The 15,139-nt window shown below is 33.1% G+C and overlaps 1 protein-coding gene and 1 long non-coding RNA gene across 9 annotated transcripts in view; one reads left to right on the top strand and one right to left on the bottom strand.

Annotated features, from left to right (window-relative positions):
* The window catches only part of LOC129797436 (maternal protein pumilio), a 148,719-nt gene that overhangs the window by 110,291 nt on the left and 23,289 nt on the right, over positions 1–15,139 (top strand). The window lies entirely within an intron of this gene.
* On the bottom strand, positions 3,100–4,923 carry LOC129797810 (uncharacterized). 2 transcript variants are annotated; one of them, XR_008751357.1, is made up of 4 exons: positions 4,513–4,923; positions 4,309–4,398; positions 3,877–4,229; positions 3,621–3,797 (listed from the first exon to the last, which is right to left on the bottom strand). It is a non-coding gene; the product is annotated as an uncharacterized LOC129797810 (long non-coding RNA). The 2 variants fall into 2 exon arrangements; XR_008751358.1 differs by having other exon boundaries at positions 3,100–3,797; positions 4,309–4,923.

The raw sequence follows: 15,139 nt of genomic DNA on the forward strand, positions 1-15,139 counted from the left end.
CGATTTGGGAAGTTCAATGCGACAATTTTCTTTATTGGTTTTTCTTTCATTCGTTTTCAATGTAAAAAGGAAATAAAATTGAAACCATTCAATCATTCTGCTACGTCACATGTTGACTTTGATGTGATTTTTTCAAGATTCCACAGAGGATTTTGGGGGGTTGGATGGAGGTTTTTTTCCTAGCCTTCCACGAGAGTGGGGGATCCACGATAGATGAAGGCAAAGAACAAGAAGAAAAAGTTAAGAAAAGAAAAAAAATAAACCTTTAAGATTTCGTGTTTCCGATTACATTGAAATTTTACAATTCACTTACCCCATGTTGTAGGGAAAGGAAAGAGAAGGAATGCCACATATGGGGAGGATGGGAATGTGTACCACATAAATGGGGGGTATGGTCAAAAGGAAGCTCCTTAACTGAGTGGGTGGATTGATTTTAGTGCCCTTTTACTCAATCTTCTTAGACCTTTCGTGTCCAGTTTATGGATCAATTTAAAGCATATATGCTGAGATTTAGAGTGCTTAGTGTGTCTACAAAGTCATTCTGTGTCTCCTCTTCTCAGTACTGTACCCTACAACCCAGTCACAATCACGTTCGATCGATATACATTTTTTTAAAACCATATAGTATATGCAACAAAAACCACACGGTACAAGGAGAGGTTTCTTCCTTTGCTGCAGCATATATACTTTTCAAATCGATAACATCGATTGAATGTTGTAGAGTTGTAATTGAATTTGTCACTGCAGAGTGCAGACAGAGTGGACTTTTAATATGATTTCATCTCTGTGATTTTCTGACATTCTCACAGGGTGGAAAAAATGTACATTGGACTGGATAAACCATTAAGGGGATGCATCTTTTTTATCACCCTTTTTTTCCAAGCAAAACAGAAACTTTGTGGAAAACAGATTAATAGTCAGAGATAGTTTGTATTAAATGATTCCTCATGGAACATGGCCTATTTAAAAAAAAAAAGTATGTTTTTTCGCAAATAAAATTGGTGTATGGTGGTTTTATCGAGGGGGATGTGTATACGAAATTGACAGATTGAATCAATAACTGTTTCACCTTCTCGCCATTTACCCACCACCTTTAATCAATCTCGGTGAAAATCTGAGGTGTGCACCAATGATTGAGTATATGGGTAGATTTTTAATTAAAATCCCGTCAATGTAGTGACGACGGGTGGTTAAGATTGATAAGATTGATTGAGATGTATAGGAACGTAATGAAAAGTGAGCTTCGTTGCGCATAAAATATTTCACTATTTACTTCAACTCCATAATCCACTAAAAAAATATCCATTGATAATCGCATTATATAAGGAAAAAGTATAGAAGTATTGCAGCAAAAAGTTGTGAAAAAATATGACATTTTAGAGCGTTTGTTTATGAAAATCTTACTTAAAGATATTTTTTATGGTAAATTGTCTTTTCCTGATAAAGTAACAATAGCCCTACCCCTTGAAGTTAACTTAAATTTTATTGGTAGCTCAAATATTTTTTTTTTTTCATCGCCGTAGTATGTAACTCCATTTAAAGAGAAAGGACAGATAATATTGACGGCTAATCGGAAAGGTTTAGTTTCCGTCCTCGTGGTTCCTGGAGAAAAAAAAAGGGTCGAAGACTAGGGCTAAAAGGAAAGCGTATAAAATTTATGTCCCTTTAATCTTATATCTATTGAATGGAAAATTGTCGAGTCGGCAATTTTAATACCTACATGTATTTAATGTCGTAAATGTGTGGTTTTCAATTTCAATTAGGAAAATTAAATACGACACACGCCCATTTTAGTGTTCCGTGCTCATGTCCATAGTAGTGTTGGTTTATGTACATTTTCATTGTCTACGAACCATTATCGTATAGTGTGAATTCTCTCGTCTATACCTTTTACCAAACTACATATATGTGTATGTATGTATGTTTGAATTCATGAGGGTACTTTGCGGAGGGGAGAGCAATCATGATATGACGGGGGTGATGGCATGGGGTTGACTGTGAATTTCCGTTAGTCATTTGGTGGTTTTGGGCGCGAACCAAAATTGACTGATGGTGCGAGAAAGTGCCTTCCATGTAGTCTCTTTTGACTCATTCCGACTTCATTAAATCTTCGGTATTTTCTACAGAAAAGGCAGGGAGGTCGTGGAGTTTATGACGGTGGTACTTTTTGGCACCCAAAAGAAGTATAAAGATAGGGAGATCTTCCACATATATATGTACTTGTACATTATTCTGCTCCTTTTCACGTAAAATTCTATCCATGGTGTATTTCACTGTAATCACTTTATGTATACATGACATTACACATCGCCTTACACACAGGGATAAAATTCGTTTTAGTAGATCATTAAATGCTTATTGAAATTTTTTCCTAACTTCGCATATATGATGAGAGGCAGATATGTATCTAGCTATAACAACTTTTTGGGAGCTTTCTATCCCAAGGTTCTATCTTCTTCTCTGGTTGAAATTTGCAATACCATGCGGGCACATTAATGACTTTGAGTTAATTATGTAGGGGAAATTTAAGCTTCCACTCATCTTGATAGATTACTCATGGATGAAATGACAAATTGTAACCTTGAGTGTGTATATTTCCTACATATCTCAGGATTAATGTGCATTCTCACAATTGACTTTCTAAAGTTTCCGTATCATAAATCATTGTAATCTAATAAACTCATAACACTTGAACTCACTTAATGTCATATGTATAATATGGGCTACGATATAGGGATGTAATTTGAAACTACTGCAAATATAGATTGCAAGAAAATGACTTTATAGTGCAGTATCATACTTAATAAAGTATACTTTTTATATTTTCTAGTGTACATAGACGCCTATGAGATAAGAATATATTTACTAAATATACATATTATATAAAAATGATGTATAACGTGAAAATCCAATAATATTCTTGATAAAATATTTTTGCAAAATCTTTTATTTATTCAGAGAAAACCTTTTCGGGGGTAGGATCGAAATCATCGGGATAGGCTTGGAACATATTTCGTATTTGAATATTCATTGTGTGAATAATAGATTCGCCTATGTATCTGTCTCTGACAGATATGAAGACTAATCTCCCATCTAGCCTACACTGTAAGTCAAAATTTCGTTATCATTACTAAAACTGGCACTGACTGGACTTTAGTAAAGAAATTTAGTAAAGAATTTTTACTAAAATTTTTAGTAATTGCCCAAAACGAAAAATTTTAGTTCTCTCAACAGAATATTTAGTTATGACTATTAAAATGTTTTACGTCTGTATACTACTAAAGTTTAGGAATGCCAACATAAATTTTCGTACACATAACTATTTGTCATAAATTCTTGGATTACTAAAATTTAGCTATGCCAACTGGAAATCCAGTTTTTTTACCAAAAATTTAAAAATTTGATTTTCATAAAAAATCGTTTTTTATTTCACTTTAATTCATAGTACATTTTATACAATATTCATAATTAGCTGTAATTCTTTTTTTTTACATAGGCAGTTATACTTAAATTTTAATTTACATTTAGAAGACATTTTGTTAAAAAAAATGCAGTCCTTTAAACTACATCAATCATATTTTGTGATATACTTAAATAATTGAACTTTTGATAACATAAAACAATTTTTAATAAAATGGATGTCTCTTTTACCCCGTTTTGTTAAAACAAAAAGAGAATGTGTCCAGTGAAGTTGGGCAATTTTTTGAAGTGTCCACATCATTCAGCGTCATTTTCCTCCAAAGTTCCCCTCTTCATAGAATCGAGAAAGTCCTGCTTTTTATGTCAGTTGACGAAATCTGTTAAAAAAGTTACATTAAAATTAATTGTCTGATATAATAAATTTTTAATACATAATTTTATGAACAATGTTTTTACCTTTAAACTTCAATTCTCGCGAATTGATTTCCTCTATCCTATTTTAATCAATATTTGTGATCAGCATGCTTTATCCAGGTACTGATAGAAGGGCTTCAATGAGAATAAGATCCATGTTCCTTTTGTTCATTGTCGTTTGATTAACTAACTGCAAGGTAGTAAAATCATAGAATTAGTTTTGAATAAAAAGTTGATAAATTTATTGGAAACAGATTGGTAAATTAATGATTATAAATTATACAAATAATACAGTACCTTTTCTTGTTTATCCTTTTTCTTCAATCGAATTTTTCACAATTCGATTATGGGTTTACAGCGCGTAAGATGGGTTATATGCGCTCATTCGGTGAAATCTGTTAAATATGAACAAGAATTAATATTTCGGATTTTATAAATTTTCGGATCAAATTAATTTTGTAGATAGGTATTTACCTTCGGAAAACTAACAAGGTACAGACTGAATGGCTTCGTTGAGAATAAGATCCATACATCTCTCCTATTTATTGTATGTAGTCTGATTTACTGCAAGATAATAAAATCATATAATTAGTTGATTGAATTTAAAGTTGATAATTTTATTTATTGCAAATCAATTCGTAATATAAAGAATTGTTATTCATTTAAATTATACAATACCTTGTCATGTTTATCCTTTTTTTTAACAATCGGATTTTCCACAATTTTCACTCTAAAAACTACTATAAAAATTGATTAAATTTACTTTTCACATATCTCACTGATTGAAGACAAAATATTTTGCGTACTTTCGATGGAAAATTCCACAAAGAACTGAATATTGTGAAATACTTAAGAGGGTGCTGAGGAGAAAAATTTGTGTGTGGGTAGGAAAGGGTGAGAAAAAATGAGACCTCCGGTATATGTGTTGGATATGTGCCACAAAGAAATCTTCTGTGTGCATTTTTTCGAGACCCCGGCACCCTAATAAAACAATAAAAATAGTTTGAGCTGAAACATCTTGCATTCGAACAAAGATAATATATAAAAGACATTGCGTTGCTAATATTTTCGCAAATTAACTTGATCAGAAAAAATTATTATAAATAGATAAAGAGGAAATAAAAATTGTAATTTTTTGCTAAAAAATTAATTGTTATCAAAATTTGTCAATTTAGTGATATCAACTAAATTTTTGATTGGCATGGCTAAACTTTAGTAAAAGAAGACAAAATAATTGTAGTCATCAATCCTAAAATTCTAGTTGACATAACTAAAGAATTTTAGTAGTTATGTCTTTACTGGAAACTTTAGTAAAGAATTTGACTAAATTGCCTACAAAACTTTAGTAAAAGGGCAATAAAACTAAAAATTTTAGTTACTTTCACTAAAAAATTCAGAGCCAAATGAAATTTTAGTAAAGATGACAAAAGATTTTAGTGATTCCAGGCAACATAACTAAAATATTCTGTAATAACTACTAAAATTTTTAGTAATTGTTCCATTACTAAAGACTTTAGTAGCAGTTTACTAAAATTTTGACTTACAGTGTATACACAGCGGTAGTAGTCATGGGGGTGGTTGGTGGAAAGAACATGGACGAGGAAAGTGTGAGAATGTTCAATATATAGATAGGCGCGTAAAGTCAATTTGTATGGCAGGGTGCTTTTTGGGTGAGTATGGAGACAATTTATTTGTCAATATTATGCGTCAAACTCATCAATATTATTAAATGGTTTGACGTTAATGGAAATTCTACCGAGAGATGGATGGTATTGGGAATGTTGGTGATGAGTGAGGAAAAGTTTTGGTGAGAACTTTGCAAGTTGTGTGTGGAAATCAAAAGCTCTCTCTGTCTCTCTCTGTGATGAAGAGTCTATTGTTTGGGACTATGAGAAAATTGTCATCGTACACAATTGGTTGTTTATACACCTACCTATATACATATAGATATATTTGTATACATAGTTATTTGAGTAAGATATTATCATTGTATAATAATTTTATATAGTAATACAATCTCTGAAGGGATGAAAAAATCCAAGAGTTCCGTACCTTCCTCTTTTGAGGGGAACGTAGATGGCGCGCGGACTGGTGCAAATTCGGGGGTAAGTGAAATGCAAGGAGGACCTTCCTCCCATTCATAAGATCATTTGCTCTCGAGCGCTCATGGTGATCACTTGAAGGGTCGCATGAGCTGAGCGTTTTTTCTATATGGACTTTTTTCTGTATGAACTTTTTTTTGTACCTACGATGAGTGGGTTGCAGAAGAGGTGCACAAAAAAGGGCTGAAGGAAGAAAAATGTACACAGATTTGAGTTCAGAACTTGCAACATTTTTGGTTGTACATGAGTGGGAATGAACAGAAATACATTTTCTTTCCCTTTTGCACAATGAGATCTTCCAAAGTCTCGAAGAGCACAAATTTTGTCTTTTCAAGCAAAATTCTGCCTCCAACACGCTAGCTCATTCAACACGAGCTGATATTGTTACTAATGAATTCAAAATTTGCAATAGAAAACTTTTATTTATATAAAAAAATTTTAAAGGTTTTTTTCAATCACCTTTTGGGTCAACTTTAAATCAAAAATTTTCTTCTAAAGGTTAGTAAATTAATAATTTTGAAAACTCTGTAGAAAAAAAAATTAAATTAAAAAATTGAATTGATTAAAAAAAACATAATCGATACTTGGCTAGACCAGAATAATATAAAAATTCAATTGGTCAGTTTAAAGAAGAAAGTGAACACAACTTTTATACTTTTCAGCGATGTTTCGGCATATTTTTTGTTGCTCGGAATTTAGGATTCATAATTGAGATATTTGAAGTAGAACATCGACTGCATCATTATGTTGAAAAGATTGTCAGATCATTTTTAAGAATAAAAAGGTATTCTTAAATATTTTTATTTTAACGCCTTTTCAATATTTCTTCACTAGCTGGGTAGTGCAGAATACGAAACGCATTAGTGTTTTTAACTAACTTAAAAGGGATTTCTTTGTATAATTATTTTAATCTGGACATGTCACTTGTGGCGAATTCAGTCAGTAATGTAAGTAAATAGTATGGAGTCGCTTCGTTCCAATTTACCTCGCCTCACTTCGCGCAAGTTTTTTTAAAAAAAATAATTGTGGCGGAACATATTAATGAAAAGAGATTCAAAAGAATTCCTAAAATATTGGTAAAAATTAGCTAAAAATTGGGCTACTTGAAGGGAGTTTGGAGGGAAATGAATACGGCCACTCGAAACCGCCTGATATAGGGAGCCTCTGTGCCAAATTTCATCGCGATCGGACAAACGGTGTAGATTTGTATAGCTGTACAGACAGGACGATTACCAACAAACAGACCTTTCTTTATTATATAGATAGGTATTTTTTAGATAGGTATTTTCTAGCCTTCCATTCGAAAAATGTCATGGGTAATAAATTTGTATAATTCTCTGTTTTGGTGGTTAGAACACCACGGATTTGTAACGGATTAATAGACGAGAGGTTAGATTAGAGACTGCAATTAATATCTTAGGTGAAAAATCATTTCAAATATCGGAAAATATCATCATTTTAATTTACCCCACCGGTGACTATATTTATCCATCGACTTTCACTAAAAGCAAAAGTGGAAAGATAGGAAAAGCTCAAAAACTCATATTGCCTCAAATGGCCTAAAAAATTGTAGGACAGAAAATATCGTATAAGATTGACGACCTATCGACGAAAATATCTTGCTTTCGATAATCCTTCAGAGAAACTTTTATGCACATTGACTTAATTAACCCCAGCCCCAGTCATCAAATCGTATGCCCCATTCTTTCCTAATTATTTATCATATAAAGTTTTCTGTCCCATGATCAATACGATTTCACACTTACAAATCTTAAAGATGGGCTTAAAATTATGCCGAAACATCGCTGAAAAGTATAAAAGTTGTGTTCATTTTCTTCTTTAAACTGACCAATTGAATTTTTATATTATTCTGGTCTAGCCAAGTATCGATTATGTTTTTTTTAATCAATTCAATTTTTTAATTTAATTTTTTTTTCTACAGAGTTTTCAAAATTATTAATTTACTAACCTTTAGAAGAAAATTTTTGATTTAAAGTTGACCCAAAAGGTGATTGAAAAAAACCTTTAAAATTTTTTTATATAAATAAAAGTTTTCTATTGCAAATTTTGAATTCATTAGTAACAATATCAGCTCGTGTTGAATGAGCTAGCGTGTTGGAGGCAGAATTTTGCTTGAAAAGACAAAATTTGTGCTCTTCGAGACTTTGGAAGATCTCATTGTGCAAAAGGGAAAGAAAATGTATTTCTGTTCATTCCCACTCATGTACAACCAAAAATGTTGCAAGTTCTGAACTCAAATCTGTGTACATTTTTCTTCCTTCAGCCCTTTTTTGTGCACCTCTTCTGCAACCCACTCATCGTAGGTACAAAAAAAAGTTCATACAGAAAAAAGTCCATATAGAAAAAACGCTCAGCTCATGCGACCCTTCAAGTGATCACCATGAGCGCTCGAGAGCAAATGATCTTATGAATGGGAGGAAGGTCCTCCTTGCATTTCACTTACCCCCAAATTTTCTTAAAAAGACCTCATGCGCCATCTACCTTCCCCTCAAATGAGGAAGGGCCGAAACGATTTTGGCACTTTCGCCCTTCTTTGTAATACTATGTGTAGATAGCAAAGATATTATGTATATGATGCATGTGACCATTATCTGTGGCTCTTTGGTGAAATGCGCCAAATTTGGTTAAAGTACACCCTTATGCTGAATACATATACATATACTTTTGGCATTCATTCAAAATGCGGCTACTCAACTCCACATGTCCGGACAAAAGTGGAGAGAAAAATATAAAGGAAAATGTACATTAGAACGCAAACTCAAAGTAGGGTGACGTCAATCAGTTTCATTGTTTACACGGCGGTGTTATTGGTGAATAAATAAAATGAGTGATAATGGAAGTGGATTGTAATATTTGGACAAGGCACGTCCTCAACTATATCAGTTACCCCACTCACATACACGACGTACAGCTACATATCGTTTGATATTATATATACGAAATTGAAGGGTAAAGAAATAATCCTCTCACATAACTAAAATAAATTCATGTTGCATTGGAAAGGATGATGAAATGTACGTATGTATGTACCCCAGGCCCAAAAGTCAGTGTATTGTGGTGGAATTTTGAGCATATAGCCCCCCCCCCCCACCTAAACTCATACTCCGCATATGTATATCATTTACACATTGAATAAGTGGGAAAAGTTTGAGAGCTAAAGTCCTTGCAACTTTGCACAATATTTAAAAAGTCGTGCTCCTATATAAAATCACCACAGGAGAGCGACAGTATGAGTAAGTCAATTCAGAAGTTTGCATTTTGTTTATATGTGAATGGCTTTTTAATGGGAAACTTCAACCACAGAACTTTTGTCTTTCGTGCATATCCTTCTTTTTTTTCTTTATTCCTTCTTTCTAGTGCTCTTTGATACCATAATCTTCGGTCTATGTTGAATCATGAGTAAAATAATGATGTTTGATTCAGAAATTAAAACGAATTCGAGGGTTGGAAAATACACTATACTAAGTCGAGTTAGTATAGTATATTTTTAACGCATTTTTCGATAGCTTTTGATGTCCTTCATCTTCCCTCAAAAGGACAAATTCGAATATTTGTTCCCTACAAAGTTACAGCGAAAACTGTAAAAAATTTTACATAAGAAGCAATGTAAATCTCAAACTTCAAATCGCTCTCCTGAAAATCAACAAAAATGAGTTAGTATAGTATATTTTCCAACCCTCGAATTCTGTTTTAATAATTCTTTTACAAAAAAAAAGTTGATGTTTTTCTTTAAGATTCGAGAAACAACAAAAAGATAAGTCAATCATAACGCGTCCAGTTATTAGAGTTGGTATACCACAACGCGGATGGGTCAGTCTATGCGTTGTAATTTAATTTGTGAGTAATATTAGTAGGCAAAGTCGATTTTTTGTAAAATTTAGCAATTTGACAGATTAAAATGCTTATATCTTAAGTTCTATTAGACCTACAGAAATTTCTTGACTAGTTCTGGAAAGGTATTGAAATAAGCTATAATCTGACATATATTTTGATACATTTCAAGGTCACCTCCAGAACACAAAATGGCGGATTTATGTTCTACCAAAACAGTTTTTTGCACTTTTTGTCCTCAAGGAATGGTTCTAGAGGTTTCTGATGTTCTAGAAAGACGTAGATAATTGCAAAACCTTTAATTTGATACTAAGTTGAGTCAAATCGGACAAGCGGTTCAAGAGATATGGCTCTTAGAACTTTTCAAATTCAAGAATTTTTCAAATGGATATATCTTCTAAACGGCGACATAGAATTTCTTCATTTTCGGACTGATGAAAGATATTGAGTCAGGCTACAACATATCAAAATTACGTTGTCTAATTAGGTTGATATTATGTCCTTATCTAAAAAGTTTATTCACTGAGATAGCTCTATAAACTAAAAGTAGAATTTGAAGGAGTAGTGCACTGTATATACAATAAAATGAGATAGAACAACAAGCCACATGTATGACACGTAGATTAGTAATGAGACATAAGATTCGTTCATGCATAACGTTGGCATAATGCACCATGAAGTATTAGACATTATTCTGTACAGTACATATTATGCGGGATTGTCATCGTTTTCTAAACATGTATTGTACTTTGAAATAGTTTTCATGTGTTTCCTACACACAGCAATAGATTTTAAGTATAGAAACTACATAGAAGATTTTGAGAAATTAAACCCCTATCAAATAAACTTGCAAAACATTGTGATAAAAGACGAATTTCTTCTAAAGAATAAAAAAGTTTATGGTGCATTAATGAAAATCACTCCACCGTGATATACAAATTCAATTAATATAGGTAATGTGGGGAAATGAAAGGAAAGAAAATGCATAAAAATGTTTGCTATGTGCATTTGACATTGAGAACCATACATTATAGGGGTACCATTAAATGCAATTGCTTCTCACCCATTAAATCATGACACGTTCAACCCATAATGGTGATAATAATAAAGTGGTGAGTGAAGTTCGCAAGTAACATTTTTTGCCTCTTCGTATTCTTCCATCTTTTCTGCCCTTTAAAACTTCTACTATCCAAACATAATCCCTTTTAACCACATTGTGTATGGCAATCAGACATAAACCAGCGTGATTGATGATCATAATTTCATTTTGTCACATTCCATAATAGAACCTCACGGAGCTACAAAGTATTGAAAAAGCACAAAATAGCGCTCGCCTATGAAGTAGGTATATAGAATGAGAATGAATAAAAAATTCTAATATTGCTCAACTCAATATTCATTGGTTCTGTTATGATGCGGGGGTTGAAGGTGTTGTAGCAGGAGAGTGTGGGGTGAGTTATGAGTTGGTATCTGAGTTATGCGATTGGAGTAAAAAAAAAACTAAAGTGATGTTGTTCACGCGACAAAGTATTTCTCAGCACTTCTATCAACCTGGAGAGCTTTTTTCCAACACTTTAACCTCGACAATCTCACACAATTTCTATGCAGATTATTTTTGTCAAGAGAAAATGTCTCTTTTACATCCACTCCCACTTGAAAATTTTAATAAAATTCTCTCTCTCTAATTTCCACTAAAAATCGATAGTGAATTAATAAGTCGACAGACACCCCACAAAATTGATTTACATATCACTTCCATTTTGGTAAATCCCAACCCTTGTGTGACAAGACAAGATGATAGAGACACAGAGAATTTCATGTAAATATTACAGCTTCAGTAATTTAGCATATCTACGTAATTCGGTATTTCACCAATTTGTATTTAAATCAACATTCATGATCCCTTTGACTGCATACTGAATTTACAAATTTCACCCCATTTTGACCCAAATCACCCCAAATCTTTACTTATTAATTGACTGTTCTGAATTCAGCTTAACTATTTGCCAATAATAAATGACTAACTGGAGTGGAGTTTTCTCATTTAATTTTAATTATAAGTAAATAGTATGTCCTTTGGGAAATTACAGTGAATGATATTTATTTGTAGACTAGGTAGTATCCCTGTATGTTTAAGCAATAAATAGACTAAATTTAGTTTAAAATTAGATATTAATAGACTGAAATTTAAGGTGTGTTGACTCATGATCCATAACTCTATACATAATTCATAAAATCAACCTACCTACTTGAAAAGTTAATTTACGTATCAAAATGTTAAAAACATAAATGAGAGCTTTCAAAACATCCTCACCTTTTTCCCCACTTTTCCGCAATTGTTTTTTCATTACTCACTCAAAATTGATTAATTAACTCCTCATCCACCACGAGTGAAGTCTAATGATTCTGCCAACACTTCATGAATGGACTTTGAAGTGATAGAGGAGGAAAAAAAAGTGTTCACCCGAATACAAAATTCAATTACTCAACATTATACACACGCTCTAAATGAGAACATATTGTGAATTTAATTGAACTAGATTGAACTTCATTTAGACTCATTAAAGAGTCTTGTGTCTCTTCTTTTGCACCATGATTGTCTCATTGAGCTTGGACAAAGCCCTCTTCTTTCCATCGCCCCCACACCCATCAATTTTCGCCCAGAAGCATCCACCATGACTCTTCTCATTCACTTTGTTATTTGCACTCTCAGCTGTACAAAAAAAAAGAAAGTGTCGCACTGCCTTCAAGATGAAACGAAGAATTTTCATTTCAATTATCTACGTAATATGTCGTGTGTGTGTAGAAAAAAAATTAATTGTAAAGTGAAATAACACTCCAAACATCCCCACAATTCCGCTCAATTATTTCCAGTGCATTTTTCCAAGCATCACTCTCGTGCGCGGGTAAATGGAAAAGCACGTGAGTGGGAAGCTATTGGTGGAGGGATGTGGTGGAGAAACAAAAGTATGAATTCTCTACAAAGCACCAACACCTGTGACAAGGAAAAGAATTACAAACAGTTTACATTCTCCGCCACTATCAAAGGGAACAACCATATATGGGACGATCGTTACAGTTATTTAACGCTCCATTGGATGTGCTTCTCTTGCAAATGGAGCACTTTTCCCTTCACAATATCCCCTGGTGGTGGCACTTTGAAGATGGGAAGCTAAAACAACTCGTTTGAAGATAAAAGAAGCAATTGAAAGTTGAAGGGGAAAGAGGGTAGGGAGACTAAAAGGCGAAATTCACTTCATTTTTAGTCATTTATTACGTATACTTAAGTCTGTTGTATATTTCTCACTTAAAAAAAGTTAATTAACCTAAAAATATAAATTTGTTCTCGTCAATCATTAGTTGAAGATTTGTACATTGATAATTTAATTGAAATAATACATAATTTAGTCATTTTTTTTTTTAAACTACTAAATCCAATTCTTTTCTTGAACAGTTCATGAATATATCGCGAGGACATTTACTCATAGTTGGATTTTATTTTAATTTTCAACATGTTTAATACAAACTGTCATCGTGTATTATTATCAAACTACCACTTAATTTTTCATTTTTCCAGCAAACTATTTTCTTTTTTTTGTCCTTAGCACTAGACTTTTTTTTTTGTAAAAATGACTGTCATTGTTTCGTGCAGGAAAGGAAAAGGGGAGAAAAAATAGTCATAATTTCTTTTCTTGACAAATTTCTCTTTCTGGTGCTTTTTTTCTTCTCTTTCCTAGATTTTATATATAGAATATTATTGATGTAGAATTGTGCATATTCTGCTGTGAAAGTGGTGGGGTCGTGTCATAGAAAGAGAATCAGTAAATTTCAACTTGAGTCACGCAAGCAGGTGTGGCGAAGTGATTTTTCGGTGAAGTACTCTCTGAGGGAGCGCTAGAATGATTCATTAGTATTTTTTGTGCTCCTCTTATAATTAATTCTCTCCCCAATCTAACACCAGATATTGTTGGTAATTGCTGGTGTATATGGATTTTGTAAAGGGAGGAAATGAAGTATTTATTTTAAGATATACATATATATTTTTCTCATTGATGGATATTTAAAACACACCAGGGGGGTGGATTGGTACAGCAAGCCTAGCTTATGCAGAAATGAGTGGGGAGTTTGTGTGACTTTGACCTCAATCAAATAATGATTAGGGATTCCTTTCCTCAAAAGCCATCACATGGGAAATTGATTGAGAGAGACCAATCACTATAATTGCGGTCTATTTATATTCACTTATATACATTCACATGTCTCGTCTGAATGAATTATCGTATTAGGTAAACGACTAATCAAGGCACTTTATTCCTAATGACACGGTGTGTGCATCAATGCTATGCTTGTACATTGTTGGATGTTCTAGTGATCCGGTTCTAATAAAGTAGATTAAATACGTCAAGATGTGGTGAGAATGTCGTGCAGTCAATTTACAACTTTTAATGGCCCATTATTGATACTTCAATATTAATTTTATTGGTTCATAACATGAAATATTATCGAAGGGTGTGCTGGTATGAAACACCTCTTCCGCACCTTTGGATCTTCAATATCATTTAGGAAGGGAAGGAGCAAAGTCTTTTTACGATGCGCCATGACAGATGCGCTACATTAGTAAATTGGAAAAGAAAAAAAGCGTGTGATGGCGCTTAAGGTGTATGGCACCATTAACATTTTCGTAAAATACCAGAAAGCTTCCGATTTACTCCTACCATCTCAACATTTTCTATTGAGGTATACACACGGATGGGACTACAATGAAATTTTTATTTTTAGTGGGTTGGTGAAGTTCAAGAGATGTTGAAGAAGAAAACGGAACAACACTCGACTCACTTCTTGACCGCTAGAGATCATTGACATCTAATAATGCATGGCGCGGCACTCTTACAGAATTATTACTTCATGCACATGGTCAATTCCTCTAATGCCCAGTATATTATGTATGGAATGTGTCTACATAATGTACTAGGGGGATATAGATGATCTTCACATTCGTTTATGTACAATGTGGAGCTCTGGGATAGATTAGTTCTGTTATAGAATGATAAATTTTCTACACCTCCTTCATCTGCAGTCACATTTGTGAAGGAGAGAAAAAGCACAAGGGGAAATTATTATTGCATACTGCAATAACTTCTTTTCGCCGCAGAAACTTGCTCAGCAGTTCTTCTTTCAATTGATTGTACATATAGATATATCTATATGACTTACATTGTAGTTGAATGTATACTACTATACATAGGTATATTTATGGGGTTAACCTACCAACGATTGTGCAATGAAAAGAGAGCAATTGGAATACAGCATACCGTCACTTCACGTGCTGAAAGCTTGAGAGAGGGAAAATA

The sequence above is a fragment of the Lutzomyia longipalpis genome, chromosome 1, assembly GCF_024334085.1.
Source record: "Lutzomyia longipalpis isolate SR_M1_2022 chromosome 1, ASM2433408v1".
Taxonomy (NCBI): domain Eukaryota; kingdom Metazoa; phylum Arthropoda; class Insecta; order Diptera; family Psychodidae; genus Lutzomyia; species Lutzomyia longipalpis.